We start from the raw sequence: 18,676 nt of genomic DNA, 5'->3' as shown, positions 1-18,676 counted from the left end.
TCTGATATATGGCTTCTCTGTGTAGAACTTCAACAGGACGAAGATGCATAGAGAGCTCTGGTTTTAGGGTATTGACGGTCGTCACAATACGTAGAAGTTAGGACCCCAAACTAGGCAAGCTCGTATGCATTGACTGCCTCTCGTGTGCTGAATGATGTACTGGTTCTTTGTGTGTTGCCTTGCTGTCTTCTAAACACATGTCATTGTTTCTGGGTTCTAGATAAAGATCCTGAGGTTCAGGTGAAGTAGATGGATGGCAGAACCAAGGGTTGAAATCAGATCTGTCTGATCTCAAAGCTCATATTTATTTCTGCTTAGTAAGACCCTAGGAGTTGGGATTGAAGAATATTTTGGAATTCTTCAAACTGAAAAGCTTTATTTTATTTTATTTTTTTGTTTGTTTGTTTCTGCAACATGGAAGTTCCCAGGTAGGGGTCAAATCGGAGCTGCAGCTGCCAGCCTACACCACAGCCACAGCAACCCCAGACCAGAGCTGCTCCTGTGACCTACACCACAGCTCAAGGCAGTGCTGGATCCTTAACCCACTGACTGAGGCCAGGGATTGAACCCGCATCCTCATGGATAGTAGTCGGGTCCGTTACTGCTGAACCACAACAGGAACTCTAAGAAGTAACTATTTGAATAATATTCACCCAGCAGATTGGTTTTGTGTATTAAATTAGATAATACATGGAATGTGCCTAGCTGAATGCTTGACACATGGCAGGAACTCTGTTTCCAGTATTACTTACTAGCACCATCATTTTAGAAAATTTCTGAAAAGGATTGTTGAAAAGGCCATGCTTTCCATTTCATAGAGGTCTTTGCTAAGGCTTCATACTGGCTAAGAGAGAACTGGATCTTTGCACAGCTAACAAAATCTTCTGGACACCAAACTGTAGAATATCCTTTGGATGCTATTCCCCCTGTTGTGTTATGTCCTATTACTCACTCATGTGCAGATTCTGGATTTTGCATTATCTTCTCTCCCCTTTGCAAAGTGTTCCTCATTTTTTAAACCCAAGGCTGAATCTTAGTTCCTCTCTGAAGAATTTCCTACCTACCCTAAGGAGACTGAGGTTGGCTTTTCTCTTTGGCTCTCTTGAATCTTATCCATCACTCCATCATACTCTATTAGATTTATCTAAATTCTGTCCCCTCTAATTGGTGGACTTCATAGGCACAGGCATATATATTAATCCCCCTCAGTCCTCAAGGAATATCGGAAGGCTTGACATAACGTGGGTGCTCATTAAACATTTGTTGAATAAGGAGCTCCCATCGTGGCTCAGCGGTTCGACCCCTGGCCTTGCTCAGTGGGTTAAGGATCCAGTGTTGCCGTGAGCTATGGTGTAGGTTGCAGACATGGCTCGGATCCCGCGTTGCTGTGGCTGTTATGTAGGCCGGTGGCTACAGCTCCGATTGGACCCCTAGCCCGGGAACCTCCATATGCCATGAGTGCGGCCCTAGAAAAGACCAAAAAATAAATAAATAAATAAACATTTGTTGAATAAAATCAATGAATGAATTTATATTGTTTTACCTGAGTTTATGACTTTCAGGCTATTGTATTTTCTGGTAAAAAATAGACATGAAAAAGGACTTTGTTATAATTTAGGATATTCCTTCTCTATCTCAATAGAGTACTGACTAAATTAAAATGACAAGCCAAGCAGTTCAGGTCCGGGGTGTCATTTGACTACAGGACATAGAAGGGGAGGGAAAGAGGTGCTATTTTTTTTCTAAAATTACAGTAATTGAAACAGTATGGGGCTGGCATAAAGACAGACCTACAGACCAATGGAACAGAGTAGAGCGCTCAGAAACAAATCCATGCATGTATGTTCAGCTGGTCTTTGGCAAGGGTGCCAAGAATACATAATGGGAAAAGGACAATTTCTTTAACAAATAGTGTTGGGAAAATTGGATATCCACATGCAAAACTATAAAACTGGAGTCACACAAAAATCAACTCAAAATGGATTAAAGACTTAGATGTAAGACCTAAAACTGTAAAACTTCTAGAAGAAAACATAAGGGAAAAAGCTTTATGACATTGGCCTTGAAAATGTATTGAATGGATATGATGCCAAAAACGTATGCAGAAAAACTCAAGTAGAACCACAGCAAACTGAAAGCTTCTGTTCAGCCAAGGAAACAATCAACGGGTTGAAAAGGCAACCTATGGAATAAGATAAAATAGCTGCAAATATAGCTGATATATGGTTGATTTCCAAAATATATAAGCAGCTCCTATGACTCAATAGCGAAAATCCCCGAATAACCTGAATAGAAATGGGCTAAAGACTTGAATAGACATTTCTCCAAGAAGACATACAAGTGAGAAGATGCGTAACATCAGTAATTATTAGAGAAATACAAATCAGAGTCACAGTGAGATATCATCTCACCCCTATAAGGATGGCTTTTATCAAAAAAATCAAAAGACAACAAGTCTTGGCAAGGATGCAGAGAAACTGGAGCCCTTGTATACTATTATAGGTGGGAGTGCAAAATGGTGCAGCTGCTATCAAAAACATTATTAAAAATTTATGCAAATATTAAAAGTAAAACTACTTTATGATCCAGCAATCCCATTTCTGGGTTTTTATCCAAAAGAATTAACATCAGCATTTCAAAGACGTATATGCACTCATGTGTTTATTGTAACATTATTTGCAATAGTCAAGCTATGGAAACAACCCAAATCCCCATCTATAGATGAATGGATAAAGACCACGTGGTAAATACATGCAATGGAATATTCGATTCAGCTTTATAAAAGAAGAAAATCTTGCCATTTGAGACCATATGGATGAACCTGGGGGAACTTGCACTAGGTGAAATCAGCCAGTCGCAGAAGAACAAATACTGCATGATTGCATGAGGTATTCAAAGTAGACACACTCCCAGAAGCAAAGCATAGAATGGCGGTTGGCAGGGACTGCGGCAGGCAGAAGTGGGGAGTTGCTCTTCAGTACTTATAAAATTTCAGTTATGCAATATGTGTAAGTTCTACAGATCACTTCAAAACCTGTTAAGCGGGGAGATGTTCTTACCACAATTAAAAAACACTGAAGGTTTCATGAAACACAGAAACTGAAAGAATTTTAAATCACTCGTAAGTGACCGTTGTTTCCTTGAACCTCACCGAAATCATAGCTAATCAAGTCCTTTGGAATCTGGTCTTCTCATTGACACGTAGCCTTGTAGCATATCCTGGAAGGAAGGGTAGGAATTGGCCAAGCAGCAAATTATGTGAAAGCGGAGATGGAGAAGGGAAGGTGTGAGTTCAGAATCCAAGCACAGGGATAGTTCTTTTTTTTTTTTTTTTTAGAGAGAGAGTTCTGAGATGCACACAACTGCAGTATTCTGAGGGAACATGCAATGGCTTTGTGTAACTGACATTTCGGCTGAAAAGATGGGAATTATGAGAGAGATTGGTAAATAGGTAAAGAAGGGCCATTTAAGAAAAGCCTTTTATCATTATTCTAAACAGTTTTTTTTAAGTATAGTTGGTTTACAGTGTTGTACCAATTTCTGCTGTACAGTGTAGTGACTCAGTCATAAATATACACTTTCTTGTTCTCATACTATCTTCCATTGTGTTCTAAGATTATGCCAAGTATAGGCCTTGGGGACATTTTGATGGATTTTAACCAGCCAGAGATATCTTGAGTATCAGTAGGGAAGAAAAATTAGGAAGACTTTGTGTTGAAGTTTTGTGGATGCTGACCACTCACCTCTCTTTCCCACTGGTTTCTAATCTCTTAAGAAATGAACTTGGAAGTCCAAGTGCAATATCACTTATTGGGTGAGATGGTTTCCCAGTGTCCCCCGTGTTTAGGGTTGATGGACCTAAACTCATCAAAGCAGTTTGACCCCAAGTCAAAATGAGGTTTCCTTAGAGTTCCTCTTGTGGCTCAGCAGTAACAAACTCGACTAGTATCTGTGAGGATGCAGGTTTGATCCCTGGCCTCACTCAGTGGGTTAAGGATCCGGCATTGCCATGAGTTGCAGTGCAGGTTGCAGACACAGCTTGGATCTGGCCTTGCTGTGGCTGTGGTGTAGACCGGTAGCTGTAGCTCTGTTTAACCCCTAGCTAGGGAACTTCCATATGCCGTGGGTTCAGTCCTAAAAAAGAAAAAGAAAAAAAAAAAAAGAGGCGTCCTCCTTCCTCCCCATCACTGACAAAGACAGAGAACACGTGGTAAGAACAGATCTGCAAAGAAGATGCTTGTCCAGCCCTTGGAATGCAGATCATGCTGTTGTCCAGTGTCTCGTAGAGCAGAGGGGCCGAGACAGTGTCCAGGTCTGCATTGGCTTTCGGGCAGGAGCTCTGCTCTTAGCCCACGTAGTACAGTGTGTGTCACGCCTCTAAGGTGCATTAGTGGGTGGGTCACACCTTTTCCCACGGGAGGACTAGGGAGTAGGTGGGGCCAGATGAACCGAGGTGCTCTAGCCAACTTTGCTCCCTCCCAGAAGTGAAATAAACAGGTCCTCATCCTTCTAATGAAAACTGAGCTGTGGGGAGGGGGCGAAAGAGGAAGGATGGGGGATGGATAAGAGTTCCCCCCTCGCCTAGAATCGGGGAAGGCCAATCAAAAGATTATGACATCAGGAGTTGCCCTTGTGGCTCATCCAGTTAAGAACCTGACTGGTATCCGTGAGGATGCATGTTTGATCCCTGGCCTTGCTCAGTGGGTTAAGGATCTGGTGTTGCCACAAGCTGTGGTCTAGAGCACAGACGCGGTTCAGATCCCACGTTGCTGTGGCTGCGGTGTAGGCTGGCGGCTACAGCTCCGATTTGACCCCTCACCTGGGGACTTCCAATGCCTCAGCCCTAAAAAGAAAAAAAAGAGAAAGAAAAACAATCTTATGGCATCAATAGCCTGCCTACCTAAAAGATGATGAGACCATTGTCAGAAGATGTCACCGAATGGAGAAGAGGTTATTGTGCAAAATGGCAGCTGTAGAGACTCAGAAAGCATTGCCCTTAGCATCTGCTTGCCCCCATTACAGCCCCGTCCTTGCTCTTCATTCCCCATGGGACACGGCATCTCAGGTCACCATGCTGAGCCTCCGTTTCTTCATTGACATGACAGGCAGGTTGGAGCTGATGATCTGTCAAGCCCCTTTTCCCGGATGCTTGGGCTTGTTGGTACTTTGAGTCAAACTTTTCAGATTTTTTTCTGCTATCAACAACTGCACGGCCTGAAGCTTAAATGACCAAAAACCTATTAAAAATTAGTAGTTGTAGGACATGAAAAGGACATGAAAAGTTTAGCAAGAGTGCAGCCAGAGTTGGTGTTTAAATGGGGACGAAGCACACGCAAGAACCCTTAATGGGTAACTGGGGTGGCCGGAGTGAGGCAGCTAACAAGCTAAACAATTTTGATGACATAAAATTAACACCAGGACATAGGAAAAGCCTGTTTTATTTGCTATTTTATGTGCGATGTGACAATTTAATTAAACTTTGAAGGAATCCAAGCAGTTAATTCCCCAGAGAAATAAACCAAGAATGCCATCCAGGCCTGTCTTTAAGGAGTTCAGCAAGGGAGTACTTTTGCGTTTTATAATGCTATAAACCCAACTTTTACCTCGACGTTAATGAGTGTGATGAAATAGTCTTGGCCTTGCCGACTCCCTTCTCTCTTCTCCTCCGGGGCTTGACCTGAGGCCCCTTGGGGTCTGCGAATGGGATATGGTGAAGGCGATTTGAATCACACTGCATGGTCTCTGTAATGAACCCCGCTATGTGCACAGCTGCGGGCTTGCACTGGGCATTTCTGCGGTTTCCTCTCAAACACGAGGGGGACAGCATAGTGCAATGATAATAGTGACACTCCTAGGATCACAACTACTGCTGGTCACACCAGAGGGAGCAGGAACATCGACCAGGTGAGGCTAGGCTACAGGGCAGCAGCCAATGGCCCTGATGTCTCAGCACATCAGATAGCGCAGGGCTGTTCCCCACGCAGACTGCTTGTCCACACAGAGATCTCTAGGGATTCCGACTCCGTCCTGCTGCCATCTCTCTCGTACCCGGCAGATGGAGCAGCCACTGTCTGGCTTGTTTTTGTTGTCAGTGGCATAAGGAGAGCAAGCACCCTGGAGGGGGTCCTGACTATCAAAGCTTTCATCCGAAACGGCCCTGTCAATTTCACGCACATTTCATTGACCAAAGCCTGTCATGTGGTCACCCCTGTGGGAAATGCAACACCTCCATGTGCCCAAAGGAGGGAGAACTGCAAATATCTGGTGGGCAGTGCTTCCTATGTGCCAGTCTTTGTCCTGAGCAACATACAGATACACATGTAGATGTGTGTGTATGTATACATCTTGTTTATGTGTGTACAGTATATATAGATGCATACGTGGATATGCATGTTGTATTTATTTAAATATTAAAATACCTGGGTGGCAGAGTCAAAAGATCTTGAAGTCTGGCATCTCTGTAGGGCCAGCATTATGCTTTTTCAGTTGTGTGTCTTGGGCAAGAAATTAGCTCTTAGTTTCTTCATTTCACATTTGTGAAGGATCAAACTGCTACCTTCCAGGGCTGGGCAAATATGTAACGCATATGGCATCGTTTCAAGATGCTCAACAGGCATTAGTCATTTTTATCTGCAGAGAAGGTTCACCATATTATTGTACCAAAAAAAAATGAGTGGAGACTGATTAAAATGAAAATCTTTCTACTCTGGTTTTATTTTATTTTATTTATTTTATTTTTAGGGCTGCACCTGTGGCATGTGGAAGTTCCCAGACTAGTGGTCGAATAGGAGCTGCAGCTGACAGCCTATACCACAGACACAGCCACAGTCACGCCAGATCCAAGCCATGTCTGAGACCTACACTGCTCCTTATGGCAACGCTGGATCCTTAACCCACTGAGTGAGGCCAGGGATCGAACCCAAATCCTCATGGATACTAGTTGGGTTCTTAACCTGCTGAGTCACAATGGGAACTCCCTCTACTGTGGTTTTAAAGGAAGCTATGTTTTATTTGGAATATATAAAGCCTTTAAGCTTTATGTATGCTTTCCTTCCACTGCAATCTGTATGTTTGTCACCCCAGTTCTAAAGTCTTTCTTTGCTAAGTTGTGTTTTTCTCTGCAATTCTATAGCATTTGCTCTCTGTTCCATTCACTCTGATTTCAACAGTGTATTGCTTGATATTGCAGTAACCTAATAAACACTTGAATCAAGGTATGGGTCTCTCGTTTGGTTTTAAAGCCGATGGAGAGGTGCTGCCAGGCCCAGGTTCACAGGGGTGGAAAGGAAACGGATGTCACTGGAGTATCACTGTGCACTTTGCAAATCATCTGTCAGGCTTTATAAATGTATTATCTAGTTTTACCTTCATGATAAGTCACTTCGTAAAGCTGAGGAGAAGAGTCCTAATGAGAAAGTCCAGATTCAGGTGAGGGAGGGATTGACATGGCAGGTGCACGAATCAGAAATACCCAGACTGGCATCGAGGTGCAGGCGGGAATAATCCCAATAGGCTTTGGTGACAAAGAGGCGGAAGAGACAGGGTGTTGAGCAGAAACACTTGCCTGGGAGCGGGTGGAAGGCTGAGTCTCTCAAGCGTCCGTCTTCATCTCCTCGGTGAAGGAAGGGCCGAGCGCTTTTTTCAAGAGTAATAGCCTTGGGTTAACATGTGGTTAACTTGACGGTGACACAATAAAGCTTTATCTCTTTTTCAGTTTCCGTGCGGTTAGGGCTGAATACATAGAACTCGTGTTGAATCCAGGATCAAGGCGAACACGTGGCCGTGCTCGATAAATGCGCCATCGACGAATGCCTGCTTCTAACAGTATTTGGATTTGACTTATCTTCTCTCTAATCTTCCTCTCTTTCCTAACTTGCAAGTAGATGCTAAAATGAGAAAGGAAACTCCTTTCTTTCTCTCGCTCTTTCTTTCTTTTTTTCTTTTTTTTTCTCTCTCTCTCTCTCTCTTTTGTCTTTTTAGGGCTGCACCTGTGACTTTTGGAAGTTCCCAGGCCAGGGGTCAAAACCAAGCTGCAGCTTACTGCCTACACCCCAGCCACAGCAACGCAGGCTCTGAGCCACATCTGTGACCTACACCACAGCCCACGGTGGATCCATAACCCACTGAGAGAGGCCAGGGATTGAGCCCTCATCCTCATGGATACTAGTCGGGTTCATTACCACTGAGCCACAATGGGAATTCCTATTTCCTTTTTTAAATTTATTTTTTATTGGGATATAGATGATTTATAGTGTTGAGTCAACTTCTGCTGTACAGCATAGTGACCCAGTCATACCTATACATACATTTATCTTCATATTAGCTTCCATTATTGTCTATCCCAAGAAACTGGATTACTGAAACGCACGCTTTTTGCTACAGTCTTGTTTACAGTATCTTAGACGCCAGATGTCCCAAATTCTCCTCATAGGCACATGGTGAGGACATGGCATGCCCATGGTTCCACCTGTTATTCACGTGACTCCAGAAACCACGTATGTTCCTTCCAGAGGACGGAGAGTTCTCCCGTGGAGACCTGTATTGTGAGTTTTCCTGGCATGTGCCCTGTCTCCTGCACAGTTAATACACAGACAAGCTCTCCATCCTTCTCGGAGCTCTTTTTCTCTTTTTCAGGTTTCTTCTTGCTCTCTCTCCCTTCCCCACCCCACCTCTAATTTCCTGCATTTCCAGGAAGAGCTGACCGTGAATTTGCTACTGGTGTTAAAAATCATACTGTGTCAGCATGTGACTCTCTCTCTCGGCTTATCGAAAGAAAACAGGTTTTATTTCTAATGCCGAGGAAAGATTGGGGTGGTGGAAAGAGAAGTGGGGAAAAGTGTGGAGGGAGGGAAGAGATAAGAATAACAGCGGCTCGTGCGGGAGCTTGGGGAGGACGGAGGCAGCATGCAGGGTAGACACGGGCAGAGACCGTTGGTGGGTGGGGGGCGAGGGAGGGGGCCAGGTGAACAGGTGAGCAAAGGCCTGCAGACAGATGTCAAGGGCGAGGGGGACGGGATAGAGGAGTCCCGCTTTCCACGGGGTGAGGCTGCCTCGTTCCCATCCCTGTGCATTTCTGCTCCTTAGGAACCCCAGCAGACCAAGTCTGTGAAGCTAGGAGACAGTCCGTTGGACACTTAATGATTTATAACAAGTACATGAGAATGCCATTAAAAACTAATTCATCACCGACAGGCTAAGTGATTTGCAAACATCTGCTCTGCAACAGGACCCTCTTGGGAAGAGAATTTCTGAGGGTTGTAAAGTTCCCCTAATGTAGCTACTGCAGATGGGAGTTAAGATACAGACACACCGACATTTAGGTCACCAGCTTTCCATCCAAAGTGATTAATTGTGGGGATGCTTAAGTGTTGTTGTTTTGACCTGCCAAGTTCATGTGCTAAAACATTCTCTCAAACTGGGTACCCTCCAGAGTGGTATCCACATGCAGACCTGGCTGTCTTCCACCCTGGAAAGTCAGTTTTCTGAGATGGCTAAGTTTCTAGAAACAGTAGCTCGCCTCCATTAAATCTGCTACCCTGACCCTTCCACCAGACAGCACATCCTGCTGTGAATGAGCTCTCAAGCTAAATATGTCCACTTCTGACTGCTGAAGACAGGACAGTGGATCATATTCTTCTGGAACTGGCCCCATCCTTTAGGCAATCCTGAAACTTACCACTCTGGGTAATAGCCTGTAGCCGTTGGTACCTCGCCCTGCATACTCTCTGCTTACCCTTTAGTTATCCTATAGCTATGGTCGATAGTTCTTCACACGCTTAAGTCCTAACCCCCAGGACTCAGTTGGGGTGGTTGAAGGTGAGGTGTGGAGAAAGTGGCTGGATTTTGAATGAATTTTGAAAGTAGAACCAATTGGATTTCTTGATGTCTTCTCTGAGGACTGGGAGAGAAAGAGCTCATGGATGTCTCCAAGGATTTGGCTTGAGCAACTGGCAAGATGGTGTTGCCATCAACTAAGATGAAAGAGTCTGAGGGGAGTAGGTGCTGCTTCTCTTTCCGGGTTTAGCTCATTTGAACTGGGTCACTTGATCTATTTCCATAGTGTCAGAGTTGAAAAATGTGCACAAGCTTTTCATACCACGTATAGATGAAGTCTGACCTTCAAAAATTGAGAATCGCTATGGTGGTCAAATGCTCAAGTTGGAATCCTGGCTCCTTCAGGAACTATGCAACCTTGAACAAGTTACTTAAATTCCCTAGACTTCAATTTCTTAAGTTTTAAAATGATACAAGAACAGGTATCTTTATTATAGGGTTGTTACGCTCTCTTAAGATAATGCCCTCATGACATGTATCACAATGCCTGGTAGATGGTTAGTTCTCAAAAAATATAAATTAAACATGTAATGAGTACCAGATATTAGGCGAGGTGCTGGGAGGACAAGGAGGACAGACAAAGCCATTGGCTCCATGGAGCTCGCATTGCAGTAGGAGATGGACATAAATAAATGAGAAAAGGAGATATATGCAGGATCTAATGTTAGTGCTAATAACTGTATCAATAAATAAGGTAGGATAGGGAGTAAGAGAGCGGAAACCTACCTGGATAGGCTGGTTGGAGGAGGTCTCTTTGGCGAGGTCACACTTGATGAGGGTCATAAATGTTAGCATCCCCTTCCACCTCCTCCTCCTCCTCGTCGCCATCGCTTCATCACAGCCGGGATTGAACACAGGCTCTTGAAGACCAGGGCGATGGTCTTTTGCAACATCCTGCTGCCTCCCAGTGACTGGGAAGAGGAAGAGAATTTATAAACAGCAAACACACAAACAAATAATACAGGCTAAAGTACAAAGCTAGGGTCTCTCGGCTCATCCCAAAGTCAAAAAAAGCTACACAAGGAAGGTCAGTGAAGAGAAATCCTCTTTTCAGAATCTCTCAGCTATTTTTCGGACAAGGGACCATTTCTGATTCCTGCAGTCATTCGGCATAATTGTAACTTCCACGTGTCACTCTGGATTTTTTTCTGTGTCCTGGGTGAATATGTGTGTGGAGATACGAAGGGAAAGACCCTCTGGTTGTGCTGTGTCGTCACTGAGAACAATTAGCCGTAAGGCGCAGAGGTTAGGAGCACAGAATTTGGAACCAGAGAGAACTAAACTTTAGTCCTCGTTCTACCGCCGTCCAGTGTGCATTTGGGCAAGTGTGTAAACTGCTGAAATGTGAGCTCCATGGGGACAGGTCCCGCTTCCCTGCAGGACATGGCGCTGACACAGTGCAGGTGCTCAGAGGATGGATGAATGTGTGACCTAGGGTTCCCCTCATCTCTAAGACCCGGTGTTCACATATTTTAAATGGACATGACAACACACACATCAAGTTTGTGTAAATTAAATGAGATAGTGATTATATAGCACTTAGCACCATCCCTGGCACATAGCAGGTGATTGATACATGGGAAATTCCTCATTCAGTGTTTTTAGCATCAACACAACCACAAATGAACAAAGTCTGTCCTTGCTGATGAGAGCATATGATAAGCATCCCCTCATGAACAGGAGGGCGAGAGCCAGGACTGTCTTTGGAAATAAGTGTAAAATGCAGACCATGTTCAAGGATCCTCAGCCCAGGGTATCTGGGAAAGATCCTGGGAATCTTTACGTGGAGATGAGTTCAGATTCAGATGACATTGAAGGTTGTCGCCTGCATGTGCCCAGAACTGAGCTGCATGTGCCTCTGTGTAATTTCATTAAAACTCTCCTAACCATCAGGTCAGGTGGGCAGGAGCAGAGGTAGGTTTTGAGTCAGTTCCTCCACCTGGAAGATAGCAGGGTTGTGTTGGCTTCTAGAGTGGATCCGTTTTCATGCTGATCTCTCTGGGCGGACCTCATATCATGGGTTTATCCAGGACCTCAGCCATCTGCGTGCATCCTGACTTCCCTTAACAGCCTGTGCTTGGATTGTCTAATCCATCAAATGGGAAGAAAGAACAGGGAGGCACCATGAGAAGACAAGCTCTTAAGGCGTGATGCTGTTATTATGAAGTTGAGATGATGATGTATGCACACTCCCCATCATTTGTAAAGAAATGCTGCAAGATAATTTTCATCATGACCTTTTCTCCCTCCCAAGCATTTCCGGGACACAAGTTCCAGACTTCCCCAAACCTGCCAATCAGTCGCAAGAAGGTCTCTTGCCCACCAGCCATCCATAGATCCTCATAGAGACTTTACAGTATCTACAGGGCACTGATATATATATACACGTATATGTGTATATATATGTACGTGTATATATATGTGTGTGTGTGTGTGTGTGTGTATATGTGTATATATATATACACGTGTATATATATGTGTGTGTATATATATGTGTGTGTGTATATATATGTTTGTATGTATATAGTTTCTTGTTTGTAATTCACAACAACACACAAAAGAAGGTGATTATTTCTACAAGCCGTAAAGTGACTGGCCCAAGGTCACAGGCTCCTCAGTGACAGGGGTGTCACACACATGCTCTTCCCCCTCTTGGCTCCGTGACTGCTGCTTCATCTGCCTCTCTTAGGCTTAAGGGGCTCAATTAAGCTAATTATTAGTAATGTCTTTTTACATGATTTCCTTGTCCGTATTATCCTGAAGTGTAGAGTCTGAGTGCTGATATGAGGGACTGCAGCCTCCTTTCCTTTGTTCTGCCATACTTGCCTTTTTGTTTTTGAGAAAAAAACAGAGGAGATAAATCCATGAACCCTTTAAGGGCATATTGATCTGAACATATGGTGGAATTATAGGGCTTTCCAAAGATGTGACCATGTTAATTGGACTATGAAGGATTTGGGAGTGGGCTTTATCAACTGGATTAATAACTTTGCCGCCCCGATAATCCTTTACTTATTGGAGATGCGGAACGGTTGCTTTGCACAGAGGGCAGGAAGTGCCTGCTGGATTTTCTCCTTTAGCTCCTCCCAGCTTTGTGTCCTGGGAAGTTAACCCCTAAAGGACGCTTCAGCCTCACTTCTTTGCCCTCCCATCTTAGGTTGAATCCAGCCAGCGGGAAGCAGCGGCGGGAGATGGGGTGCTGGAGTGGGGATAGAAATTGGGGGTGTTTACATACCTGGGCCGCACTTGGTTGAGGTTACAGCACCTAGGGGTCTGTGTGGGGCAGCTACCGCACCACTAAGTCCCAGAGCTGTTGCTCACCCTGGCCCCCAGGCCTAGGTGGCAGCCCTTCCTGTCTCTGCTGCTCTCTCCGTTGTCATTAGACCAGAATGTTCCATCACCCTTCGCTGGTTGTCCTTTCCACGTGTCTGCAGCAGTTCTGGCTCCGTTCTCCTCCCTTCCTCCTGGGAATAAGTAGCAGTGGTCGGTGACAGTGACAAGGTGATCGTGCCTCGGTCGTGTGGGCTGTGACCCAGGAGAGGAAGGTCCCTCCCCTCCCGCACCCCACTGAAGGTGGTCAGGCGGGGGAATCGGGGGTGCGTGACTAGGCCCAGAGCTTGGCCTGCCTCCGTGATGGACGGGAGGATCCACGCGAGGCAGCACGTCCAGTGGCAGGGCTCCGTGGCGGGGGCGGCAGGAAGAACGTCCACGAGGGGTCCAGGCCGCTCAGATCTGTCGGTGACCACCAGTGAGCTTTTAGAGCACCTCCATCTAAGAGCACGGGCGGTGAGGAAATCCCAGACACTCCCTGCAGGGAGGAAGGCAGCCAAAACTCTGGTTAGGTAGGGATTGAAATCGAGTAAGGGACAGAGTTCATGGCTACTCCAGTTGTTTGATGGTACTTATGTGTATATCCTTGACTATTATTATGCTGTCTATTAGGAAAATTGTTTCCATGGTGATTTTAATAAAAAGTGTATCTGAAGAGAGGAAAGATGACCCCTGGTGAGCTACTCTGGTGGCTTTGTAGTGAGTCATCTGGGGCCTCTTGCACCACATTGTCCAGAATCCTCTTGCTGGTATGTTTCAGGTGAAGGTGCTCCACAGACAGATTCTTGGGCAGCATCAGGAGGCAGGGAGATTGACCAGCTCAGTTTACTCTGGACCGAGGTCTTCCCTTGTCTTTCAGAGTGAAAACCTGGACGGTCCTGGACAGACAGGGAGCTACTGGAGGATGCAGAGGGGGCCGTGTCACTTACCTGCCGGCTCCTCTTGGTGCTGTGGGGCCGTGGCAGGACCTGGGGCTGTTCCGTTGTCCCACCTCTTCCTCCAGCTGCTCCGATGGGCCAGGTGTGCCCTGTGCTCTGTGAGGAAGGGTGTCATTTCTCTGGACACTTACAGCCCCTCGATCTGCCAGCTCACTCATTGCACGTCTGCCGTCTCGCCCTGACTGTCTGGTCTCTGCTGAACTCAAGTTTCCAAATCAGGTGCTAAACAATAGCATAGCCAGCACCTGCAATGGCATAAATTCAGATTCCTGCCGTAAATTCCGTGTGTGTGTGTTTGTGTATTGTCACATATATGTATCTTATATACAGAGATCCCTGAATAATGTATCTCTAGGTCCTACCATTCATATTTAACTTTGATGGAGATAATTTCATATCCTAGGTTTGGGGCATTAAACACTCCTTAGGGAAGAGGCTTATAGTTGGGCCCCTATAACCACAAACACCATTTCTTACCTGTTGGCAACTGCCAGATTCACCCCCTTTGGCTAGAAGGCAGTCACCTGCTAGATGCTGAGGGTAACAGTAGAAGATGAGTCTAGGAGAGCAAAGAGAGGCTACATTCATGGTCGCTCTGCTGCTCAAAAAGCAGCATTTCCTAAATATCTACAGACTCTAATTCTTTAAGAAAGTTAGGGGAATTCCCACTGGGGCACTGAATCTGACTGCGGGTTTGAATCCCAGCCCGGCAGAGTGTGTTAAGGATGCGGTGTAGCTGCAGCTGTGGTGTAGGCACAGCTCAGGCTCAGATTCAATCCTTGGCCCAGAAACTTACATATGTCGTGGGTGTGCCCATAAAAAAAGAGAGAGAGAGGGAACGTAAGGCCCGGAGATGGGGCCCTCCCCCACCTTTGTTTTCACTTTACTTTTCAACAACAGAGGATGATTTGCTGTTTTGTGTCCACAACTGATTTTCTTTCTTTCTTTCCTTTTTTTTTTTTTTTTTGTCTTTTTATCTTTTTCTAGGGCCTCTCCTGCAGTGTATGGAGATTCTGAGGCTAGGGGTCTAATCAGAGCTGTAGCCACTGGCCCACGCCAAAGCCACAGCAATGTGGGATCTGAGCCACGTCTGCGACCTACACCACACCTCCCAGCAATACCACACCTCCCAGCAATACCAGATCTTTAACCCACTGAGCAAGGCCAGGGATTGAACCCGCAACCTCATGGTTCCTAGTCGGATTCGTTAACCACTGCGCCATGAAGGGAACTCCCACAACTGATTTTCTGAGTGATCTTTGGCAATAACAAAACAAAACAAGACAAGGAAACCAAACCCACAAACTCTCTGACCCTTAGTTGCAGTGTCTGTTATACATGATAATAATCGCATAGTCGGGGCTGCTCTTTCTTCTTGCTTTGCTGTGTTCCCGTCTGTACAACTGCTGAAATCCCTCAATGTCTGTGAATTAGCCTCCTCGGTTAAGTTCCCTTGACTCCCTCGGGTGCACCTAAGGGCTGCGTCCTCTGTCACCTCCTACTTCCTCTGCCGCTGCCGCTGCTAATGACGATGATAACAATGCCGATGATGATGATAAAACAGGATACGTCACTCCATTGACTCCCAGGATCTGGGATAAACTCCACCTGTATCCTTTCATCCATCCCCACAAAAGCCCTGAGAATGTAGTGGGACCATCAGCATGTGATGGTTGGGGACCACAGGCTCAGCGAGGCCAAGTGACGGGCCTCGGGGCACAGCGTCTAGGGAGTACGTTCTTGGGGTTTGAATTCAGTCTGACTGCAGAGCCCCGGGGGTGACCGTCACTCTGGTCTGGGTCATGCCGATCACACCATGTGGTCACTGTCAACTTGTGTGTCTGTTCCTCCCCTAGTTGGTAAGTTCTCAGAAAGCAAGGAGGGGCCCTGACTGTTGACTTTTGTTTTTTCCCAGTCTTCCACACTGTGTCTGGCGCCATAAAAACTTTGCAGAGGGATGCGTGAAAGGAGAGATGGATGGATGGATGTGGGGAAGTGACCTGAGATCATCCTGTCCCACCGGATGTGCCCAAGGGGATGCCACTTGGCAGAGCTGGCCTGAGAAACTGCAGTGCTGGGCTTCAGGTCCTGTGGCTTTGCTGGAGGAGGTCATCGAGAGGACATGACAGCCGGTTGACCTTCAACCTGAACCAAGGCAACTGGAGGCCCCTGCCCCCCCCCCCTTGGAATGTCTTTGAATTGTCTGCTCTGCCCACCGTTCCACAGTGGCAGCTGCTTTTGAGGATGCAGCCTTGAGAGAGTATGATGTATGCGACTGAACCCGTTCAGGCCTCTCTGTCAACTTTTGGAGACTGTGCTGGGTGGAAGCAGAGGTCCACCCATCTTGAAGCAGGAGACAAGCCTCTCTGGGAGCTCTCTACTTACACGGCCTGTCATCTACCCGTCCGGAGTGGCTGCCTCTTTCTTCCTTCTTTCCTTACCCTCCAGGCACGAGGGCCAGTTTGAGAACCAACAGGCTTTGCCACTGTAGCTCAGCCTGACATCTTTTAGCAAAAGACGGAACACAGCAAGTTTGTATACAATGCCATCTCTGAATATGGCAAATACCAACAGAAAGGGGTGAGTATGTGGGTACTTTTCCCCTCCTAGTTAATAATTTATGGCCCCAAACAACATTCTGTTCTTACACGTAATGCAAAAATAGAGGCTGACTTTGATAATTAACCTATTGCTTTTAGCTATGGTCGTGCAAAAATATCAGAAGGAAAAACATGCTGGGATCTTCAGTCTTCTCTCCTTGTTTGCCTTCCTCTCATTGAAACCTGGGTGTCAAATTATCTGCCTTTTCTTTCTGTCAAAAAACAAAACATTTGCCCGGTTAATCTCTGCCCTGAATTTTGTTGTTCTGAGCTTAAATCCATGTCATTATGCATCATTCACATCCTGAAAATGCAATAGAAGCGGAGGCTAAACTGTATTTCAGCCTCCATTGATCAGCACAATGGTTCCAAGTGTATTGGCTATGAAATAATGTACTAATTTTGCTTACTCTTCCTTTTTGCCTCACAAACAGAGAAAAACTACAGTGCCTCGGGGGACCTGAAACTCCGCAGTCCCTGCGCTTGAAACGCATAATGATTTTCAGCAGTGATTCCACGCATCCTGGTGGGTAAGCGCTGGTTCTCTTTCCTCTGTATCAGGTTTTGCCAATGACCATGTTGGAGCCAGGGACCAGGGGCCAGCCAGGCAGGAGCCGGTGATAATGGGGTTGTGTTTATTGGTTTACCCTCCAGATATATCATCTGTGCCACTTAACTTGATGCCACAGACAACACTGCATTAACCAACTGTTGGGCAAATTGCTGGTCATTCGGTTTGTTGGAAAAGAGCACTGTGCCAGGAGCCCTAACACCTGCCCTCTAGAATTTGCTCTGCCATTAAATGACTCTGGGAAAGTCATTCACTTTTAGGGTCTCTTCCTCTGGAAGCCAAGGGAGCTGGTAGCCAAGTGTTTCATCCTCTGTGTTTCATGAACCTGCTGGGATTGGGAAACATATTTTTGGAGTTGTTGGGTGTTCTGTGAGAATTTTCAAATTCTGTGTTTTTATTTAGATGAAGGTTGATGAAAAGCTGAAAGTGATTCCTCAGCCGTGTATATGAATAATTCAGGGCCAATATCTTCTTATAATTTGCCCAGCATTTGCTTTTGTATTAACTATCTCAAGTGAAAGCCTTCGGTATCAAAGTTTGGCTTCCCTTGTCCCATTTTTCTTAGCAGTGCGTTTCAGATTTCAGGTTTGATAATCACTGGACTGGATACACATCGCTTGCTAAGATTTGGTGATTTATTTTTTTGAAATAACTGGGAGAGGTTGGTTCCACTTATTCCCTTATATTTTATTCACTCGTATGTTTGTCACATGTTGTCTTGTGTGCCCATGGTGAACCAGAGACACTACTCTTCCAGCCACTGAGGTTAGTCTCCATGTGTTTCCGGAATGTCACAGCTGGCCGGGGACGCACCCAAGGAGTTCCTAGACGTGGGACTATAAATTGAAACTGTCTTTAGGCAACCATACAGTAAATCCGTCTGGATAGTTAGTGTCACATAAACTCTGGCCCACGGATTCGGAAGCAGCGGAGATCCGTCTGGGTCTGGGTGATGGAAGGATTGCCTCACCGGCCTTCAGAGGTGTCATGAGGATGGAGGAGACATTCTGGGTAAAACGGTGTCGAAAACAAAGATTTTTTGCTTCCTTGAAGGCAGGGACGACCGCTCCCAACGTTTGTTTTTGCTTCTTAGGGCCGTACCTGCGGCGTATAGAAGTTGCTAGGCTAGGGGTCCCATTGGAGCTGCAGCTGCTGACCTGCGCCACAGCCACACCAGACTGAACCCCATCCTCACAGACACTATGTTGGGTTCTTAACCCGCTGAGCCACAAAGGGAACTCCTGTTAACTGTTTTGGTGTATTGAGTTGCATCTTTCCCCAAAGCCATCTACTGAAATCGAACTGATCAAACCTACAAAGGAGAGGAAAAGGAAGAGCATTCGGTTTGTTCAGGCCGCTGGCGATGTGGCCTTGGGACAGACCGACTGTCAGGGGCCTCGGCC

At 45.8% G+C, this 18,676-nt stretch overlaps 1 long non-coding RNA gene across 2 annotated transcripts in view; it reads left to right on the top strand.

Moving 5' to 3' along the window:
* Nucleotides 1-18,365, top strand: part of LOC110260214 — a 143,167-nt gene extending 124,802 nt beyond the window's left edge. For both annotated transcript variants that reach the window (XR_002343062.1, XR_002343063.1), the window contains exons 2-3: nucleotides 16,018-16,682; nucleotides 17,137-18,365. This is a non-coding gene — a long non-coding RNA (uncharacterized LOC110260214). The remainder of the gene's footprint in view (nucleotides 1-16,017; nucleotides 16,683-17,136) is intronic.

The sequence above is a fragment of the Sus scrofa genome, chromosome 4 (assembly GCF_000003025.6).
Source record: "Sus scrofa isolate TJ Tabasco breed Duroc chromosome 4, Sscrofa11.1, whole genome shotgun sequence".
Taxonomy (NCBI): Eukaryota; Metazoa; Chordata; class Mammalia; order Artiodactyla; family Suidae; genus Sus; species Sus scrofa.
The sequence above is the reverse complement of the archived record's forward strand: the minus strand, read 5'-3'. Positions and strand labels throughout refer to the sequence as shown.